The sequence below is a fragment of the Egretta garzetta genome, unplaced genomic scaffold, assembly GCF_000687185.1.
Source record: "Egretta garzetta isolate BGI_Z169 unplaced genomic scaffold, ASM68718v1 scaffold732, whole genome shotgun sequence".
In the NCBI taxonomy this organism is placed as follows: Eukaryota; Metazoa; Chordata; class Aves; order Pelecaniformes; family Ardeidae; genus Egretta; species Egretta garzetta.
In genome coordinates, this window is record NW_009259029.1 from 45,767 (window position 1) to 53,919 (window position 8,153).

Sequence of the window (8,153 nt, forward strand, 5' to 3'; positions counted from 1 at the left end):
TTTTTTTAAAATTTTGTACTTTTTTTTTTTTTTTTTTTTTTTACATCTGACTCATAGCCCCCAATAAAATGCAATCTCCTAGTTTTAAATCACATACGTACATCTGAAACAGCTTTATGGGACTGCCGTTGTTCTCTGGAAAACAGCTACTGTAGTTTCCTTGCGTCTGTCTGCAACTGTGTCCACCCTTCATGCAATTCTGAGATTATATAGTGGTCTCCAAGGGTCTTGTTTTCTAAATATGTGAACAGAACCAAAAACGAGGCCAAGTTTGTTAAGTGCTTAGTGGAAACAAAGAATGCTGGTTTTCAAATATTTATAAGTATGCGGTTGATAATATCAACATTTTCACTGACGACAAACAGAAGGATGGCTTTTACGCCCTTTTGTAGTTGCCATTTTCTGAAATTCTTGCTTCCTAGCTCAATTCGTACAATGCATTTGTATCCCTTCCTCCCAACAGGCAAACCGCTGCTCCTCTGAGGTTCAGGGCTGTAATTCTGCTGTTTGCCTTGCTGCCTTCTCTCAGCACCTTAAATGCCACAGTCTTGTAGTCCCTGCAGACAAGGCCGCCTCCAGCCTTCTCACTTTCAGACAGTCGTTCCCTGTGTTTGAGTAGTGGGGCCAAAAGAGCATCTCCCCTGGTCAGTTCATTCATTACCTCCAACATGAAATTGCCTTCAAACCATTCCAGAAACCTCTTATGGTGGTCATGCCCAGCCACACTGCTCTCCTAGCAGATCGCGAGGTGATTGATTAAATCCACTCATGAGTACCCAGGTCTGTGGCTGTGAGGATTCCTCCAAGTCCCTAAAGAAAATGTCATCCATCTCTTCTTCTTCGGGTGGACCCCTACTACAACATCACCAGTGCTGGTCCACTCTCTGATCCTCACTGCCATTTGTGTGGGCACTGGCTGCAGGCTTGGCTGGTTCCGAGGCATCCCTGTCCTGGCAGGTCTTGCTCATCCTCACCAGTGCCCAGGAGAAGACATCTATTAAAGAAACAAAAGAAGAAAACTAATTTATTTTTCTGGATTAACTCAGGTCATGTACATGAGCAAAAACCCCCACTGTGTTTGACATTCTTGAATTGTGGTAAAATGAGACACAAAGGGGAATCTTCCTGAAGAAAAAAGCAAATGTTCATTTGATACCATGTTTTAGCAGCATTTCCTGGGATTTAGTCCATTAAAGCCAAACTGCTCCAGAATGTTTAGAGAGTCATCGTGAACACACAAGTGCAATCTAAGGCTTTTCATACTTTTTACTATTTTAATATTCTGGTATTAACTTTTAAGTCCCCTATGCTATTGCAGTTCTTATCTACTTAGCATCCAGTTTTTATATACAGCATTTGCGTGGTAGTAAATTGTTGTTTGCTAACACATAAGGAAGTACTGTTTGGAGTTTCTAGAATTTTATTTTAAACAGCCCCAACGATTTCCCAACCTACAGCATTGCTGAAGCCCTGCCAGATGCAGGCCCATATCTATGACCTTGTGTTTTTTCACTAGAGCTCAAGATCCTTAGAGGATGATGAAATCTCAAAGATTCTACGTTCTTTAGATACAGTGGTGGGAAAATGAGCAGCCAGAAATTGAGGTGGCAATCCTCCATCTTCCAGCTGGTCCCATGCTGCACAGACTCCAGAGAAGCTTACAGGAGCCACCCTTAATGCAACCAGCAGGGCATTAGCGTGATGCAGCTCACTTTTGTTGGTGTGCTGAGGGCTCATTTCATTTCTGCTCTGCACAGCAGAGATTTCATCATGAGAGACTCCCCAAGGGAATGATGTGCTTTTGGCTCTCTGTCCCACATGTAGGTTACTCCTTGCCGAGGCTTTGCTCCCACAGCCAGCCATCAGCATGCTTCCCCACCATTTCTAATAACCTTCCTGAGGCATTCATTTAGAGTTCATTAATGCAGAGAGCCTTGCTTCAAGTTTTATTCCCCTCTGCTCAAGATCTCCCTTCCGAAGATCACTTTGAGTATGCTGGCTTGAAGAAATGGCAGGGATGCTCCAGTGCTCCTATACCAAGCTGCTCTTGCTGCACAATTTCTTTGGGTTTTTGAAGTTTGCCCTTTTGAAATTGAGGCTATACTTTTGAACTTGCTAACATTTCACCTTCGGTTGCTCAGTCCAGGCTTTGTGTCTGAAGTCAGCTTTTCTACAGTGCCCTGATGGCTCATTGCCCCTGTACTCCGCACTGGTGAGGCCCTACCTTGAATACTGTGCTCAGTTTTGGGCCCCTCACTACAAGAAAGATGTTGTGTTGCTGGAACGTGTCCAGAGGAGAGCATCAAAGCTGGTGAGGGGTCTGGAGCACAAGTCTTAGGAGGAGCGGCTGAGGGAACTGGGGTTGTTCAGCCTGGAGAAGAGAGGGCTGAGGGGAGACCTTATCACCCTCTACAACTGCCTGAAAGGAGGCTGTAGCGAGGTGGGGGTCGGCCTCTTCTCCCTGGTAACGGGCGATAGGACGAGGGGAAATGGTCTGAAGTTGCGCCAGGGCAGGTTTAGGTTAGACATTAGGAAAAATTTCTTCACAGAAAGGGTTGTCAGGCACAGGAATGGACTGCCCAGGGAAGTGGTCGAGTCCCCATCTCTGGAGATATTTAAAAGCTGGGTAGACTAGGTGCTTAGGGACATGGTTTAGTGGTGGGGTGGCAGTGTTAGGTTAATGGTTGGACTTGATGATCTTAAAGGTCTTTTCCAACCTAAACGATTCTATGATTCTATTCTATGATTCTGTGATTGCTTCTGGAGCTGCTCCTTCCTGACAGGGATAGAGCCCGGGGCTTCCAGCTAACCATTTCTGGGCCACCTCACTGCTGTGCAGTGGCTGGAAGAGCCATCTGAGGCCTTTCAATACCAGGGGAAGTGAGGGTGCCCAGAGTGCTCCCAGAGGTGCCAGGTAGGAGCAAGACAAGATCATATGTGAACCCAGCAAGCAAAAAATAGGTGGACAGAGACAGTGGGGAAAGGACAGTCTGAAACCCTTTCTCCCAGAACACTTTCCCTTTTACCTGTTTCACAATCTTTGCTTTTTGATATTTCCATCTCTTGCAGCACACTTTTTCCACACAGCCGGTCAAGACAGTTGAGTCCCAAAACTCGTTGACTCATTGGGAAGAGCCTTTGCATAGTGAAGCAATTGCATTCCAGCTCCCTGGCAAGGCAGGACCTTGCAGACACGGCTGATGCCTCTGTGGTCCGCAGTACATGCTGGATAATCTCAAGCTATCTTTGTGGAGAAATCAAATGATCTTTAGTTCTGTAGCTCAGGGTAGCGAAAGAGTTAAAACACACAGTTTATGTCTTTGGGGCTTCGCGGTGAAATACAGCGAGAGTAGAATAACCCAGCTGCATTTGTTTTATTTTCTTGTCACCAGAGAAACGAGAAGGAAAAACTTGCAGTGGTGTTTCCATGAAATTAAGAGAAAAAACCCACACAGTTTATAGAGGAAACCTCATTCCCCTCCCCAGTCTTTTACCAGTGATGGCTCAAAAAAAATGTACATTTTTGAACTTAGTCATATCCCACCCTACCCACGGTCCTTAATGCCATGTACAGACCTAAGAAAGGGATTTCAGTTTCCTTCTTCTGCCAATGAACTTCTATCTAAACATTTGCTTTTTTCACTGCTGGAGCCTGAAGGTACTGTCTCCCCATGAAATGACTATTCTGGCTAAGGTTACAAATAAAATATAGACTTTCTCTGGTAGATTTCAGCTAACTGTATGAATAACATTCCCTCAAGACATACTCATTATATTGAACCATAAATCTACTGGGGGAGACTTTTGCAATGACTAATGGGTATAAATAGAAAGGAAAGGAATTAATTAGTGCCTTTATCCTGGGAAAAGAGGGGGCTGAAAGGGATCAGATAGGAAAAAAAAAGCCTTTTCTCTGAATGTGGGGGTACAGCAGAGTGGGCTGCTGGGCTGGGAGGTGGCTGGCCCGGGTTGTGACTTCCCTCAGGAGTCTGGTGGCCTGGCAGAGACACTTTAGGGCTCAGCAATTGAGCTGATTTATTTGAAATGCTAATCTTGTCTTTAATCCCAGCTTTGTTTCTCTGTATCCACACTGTTCTTCCCTCAGGTCTTAAACAAATGTTTCCAGCATCAACCCTTGTATGGAGCTGAATCCTTTGGACAAATTATGTGTAATTCCCATTTCCACAGGACCACGAAAAAAGAATTAGAAAATTTGAAAAAAAAACCCCATTGAAATCAGTGAGAGGCTTTTTACTGGCTTTAGGGACCTGAAATTCAGGTTTTAAATGAAAATCTGTGACTTCAAGGTTGCAACTTGTAACTAAAGATGCCCACCAAGAGAAAGCATTAAGTTTAGCTTCTTGAAAAACTCTAATCCTCGCAACCTGGGGGGGCTCTGAGAAATGAGCTTGGCTGCCCTCACTTGGCAAGCTTTAGCACAGGGTGCAATAGTGCAGCAGTCAAACATGAGCCCAGGCCAATACTGAAGGGAGCAGGTAAGGTCTGCCAGCATAGCACCGTGCTGGAACACCAGCATCAGTACCTCCAACACTGCCTGCAAGAGGCTTGCCTTGCCTCCCAGGTGCACAAAGCTGCTGAAAAGCCTTCTCTTGAGCCTCTCCCTCCAGTAAACTTTTAATTTTTATCTTATAGAGGTTAAAGGAAAAGATAATCCCTCCCTCCCCAAATGACAGGACCTTCTGGATGCAGGCAGCAAGGAGGCCAATAAGGGTCTGGAAGAGGATCTGAATGATGATTGCATGAATCGGTGGATTGATGGCCAAAAGGCACGCACAGGCAAAGGACAGCAATGAGTACGACTGAACAGTAATATCTTCTGGCATTTCTGCTGTGGTAAGGAACTGTATCTAGCTACTCATTAACAACATAGCCCCCAAACTCTCTGGAAGATTAGTGCAGTTTCCATTGTGACCTCTTTTGTGAGCTGAATATGGGACCAAATTTGTTACAGGTTAAACTAACAATAATTTTCAAAAACTCTGCAAAAATTTGCAATAGTAATAACTTGCAAAACCAATTTTGCAGCTAATTCAAGCCTTGCTAATGGCGTGTGCCACAGGCGTACAGAAATACCTCTGAACTGGAGCAATAAAGACCTCTGAAATCTGTGCCCACCTCAGCCACCAAGTTACAAAGTGAAAGTCCAGAATATCTTGAGCCCTCGGACTGACTTTATATGCTGAGCTCTCCCAGGATTTGCTTTCCTCCTCTGGGGTAGAGGCTGCAGGGAGCTGCCCTGCTCTCCAGACATCCCTGTCCCGGGGAGCATGGAGGGCAGCCGCCCAGCAGCTGTTCCTTGTGTTGCAGAGCTTTTCCACTGCTCAATGGTTGCTGCTTTTCACGTATTTGATGTGAATCCAGGGAACCCTGTGCAGCACTTCGGCCCAGAGCCCTGGGTCACGTACAGCAGAGCGTTGCTCGTCTGCTTTTGGCACGATGCTTAACACCTCCCCTTCCTTTATGCACATGCTCAAATTTTTGCTCTGCACAAAATGTTAGAGGCCCTTGTTTCATTTGTAGTTATAGAGTGACACTCAAGAAATGTATAATTCTGTAATGAAGTGTCCTCCTGGCCAAATACAACATCTCAGTAAAATTCCCCTCTACCATCAGGCGAACCTGCTACTACTGACAAGCAAAATGGTATTTGCACTGAGTGTCATAAAAACTTGAGCAGGAATTTTATGCATGTAAGAAATGCAATATACTTAGATAGACAATCGGTGTTAAGAAAAAGATTCTTATCTGACTTGGTTTCAAAGGTGCTCCTACAAAGTAAAGTAAAAAGAAAACCCCCAAACCCCCAAAATATGCTGCATTATTAACTTGTATTCCTCTGAGACAAAACAAGCAAATACTCTGCAGAGCAAGTTAGCAATACAGGGGTACAGAAGGATAGCAATATTCCATCCTTCCTTGAATTCTTCTTTGATGATACCTTAAATCAGCCCAAGAGATCAGGGCCATAAGAAAGTGGAAGTATTTTTGCCAAGGATGTGACATACCCTTTTACTAGGGTAACGAACGTCTGTGCTCTTCATTTCAGCATTAATGTGAGCCCAACCTCCAACATCAAATGAAATAATTTTGATCACGTGCACACAATAAATAATATCTTATGTTTATACTAATTTTCCTTAAGACTGCCAGTGGAACTCGAATGCTTATCTCCAGTCCAAAGAGGCTTGAGATTTTCCAGCTTCAGTGTGTCATAAACAAAATTAACAGTGGGGAGGTGAAAGTGCAGGCATGCACTCACTGTCTTTTACATATAGTTCTTTGCCCTCCCTTATGTCTCTCACCCATCCAGACTCTGACAGCCTCCATTTACAAAGATAAAAATATACAGAGAGAAGCAGAAATGGGCAAGATATCATGCATTATTTGTTTCTTTTGTAATTATCTTTGGGCACAGAAACTAGATTTTTATTTTAGACTGAGATTTCCCCTGCATCACTCTGGCAGTCTAAAGGATCCTGAAATCGTTGACATTACCTACCCGAATGCCTCTTCACACAGCAGCATAACTAGTATAACCTCATTAAAAATGTGCCCTGCCATCAAATCATAAAGTAAATTCTTTGTGCTTATCCTAAAATTGTGGTAGCAATTGTGGCAGGCTCACCAGTCTATGCACAGGAGAAGCTTCAAGGCTTAACAGCTGAACCATGTACGAGATCAGGCAAACGTGAGCATCCTTAAAAGCAGTCCACTCACGTTCGCACACCTTGCTGCCTCACAAGGGCAGAAGTGATGTCCTGTCTGCTGAGCACATCCCTGTCAGACATGAAAAAGTAAAAGGTGCGTCTGTGATCAAGATACTATCTAGCATAGCCCACCCTCAGGGAGGCAAAAGGACAAGCACAGTGAGGAAGGGTAAAAGGTACTGGAAAAGGGAAATGGGGAAGGAAGGACTTGCAGGAGCTGCTGGAAACCCTGTGGGGAAATCAGCCTCCCACATGGTTTCTGGGGAATCCAGATAATTGAAGGCTGTAGGAGTGCTTGATAGAAAATGCCAGACCAGGGACAATTAAGTTCTCCAGGCCTCTCATCAAGAACACATGGATCCCATTGAGAGACCGCGGCTTGGCCAGTGTTGAACAGACATCTCCGTGGGGGAGGACTGGGGGCTGGCAGCATCTGGCATCAGGAGACAGCAGGCAGCAGTTGGTTTTGGCAAAGCCTCTGTTGTGTTTCATCTCTGCAGGCAAACAGCAAGCTTGCCTCCGGTTTGGGGTTTTGCTCTTGAAACCTTTGGGAAGAGGCAGGGGAGCACAGGACATGTCAGGTCTATGCTTGCCCCTCTGCAGCCTTGGTTGTAGATGCCGCAGCCACCACAGAAACCTGTGTGGGCTCCCTGCCTGCCAGTGGTGAGAGCAGGGGCTGGCGCTGGCCGTTAGGGAGCACACCAGAGAGGACCTGAACCAGAAATGTCAGTAAAGATTACAGCCTGGGTTTGTTACCTCTGAGCTGCTCAGAGCAGCACCAGCCTGAGTTTCAGTAGCATCATGATGACTTAAGAGTTCTCCTTTCAGGAAAAACATGTTTCCAGAACTGGGAGCTGCTTTCATGCAGCCCACATTTCAGGGGAACACATATTTAAGAACTGTAATTTGAATATACATTCATTACAAAGTCCTTTAACATCATCACAGCCTTAAGATGTATGTGCTACAAACTCTACCTTTCCTCCCAGATAATTTGGATGGACTCGACAGTGTTGTGTCCGTCCACCTAGTAAACAAGCCCCCTCACCCTACAAAACACCAAAATTAAGAAGGTTACAAGTTTCAACAAATATACGTGACAATCTCCACCCCTTGCCCCTATGGAGCAGGATACAGGGTTTACACTGTAATAACTTCCATCCCTTGCCTGTGCAGAAGAGACATCCCAGAACATGACAACTGCTTGAATATTCACCTATTGCAGACTCCACACGCTGTCCCTCCATGGGATTGAACAGCAGGATTGATCCACTGCTCCACATATCCCTTCACTAGTTCCTCCCAAAGACTTTCTCCCCTGCACAGGACGCCATGAGCCCCAGCAGCCTGCTCTCATGAGCCATCAGCTGCATCCCACTAGCTCTGGCATCCCAGCACCACCGTAGCCACTGCAGGAGCATCCCC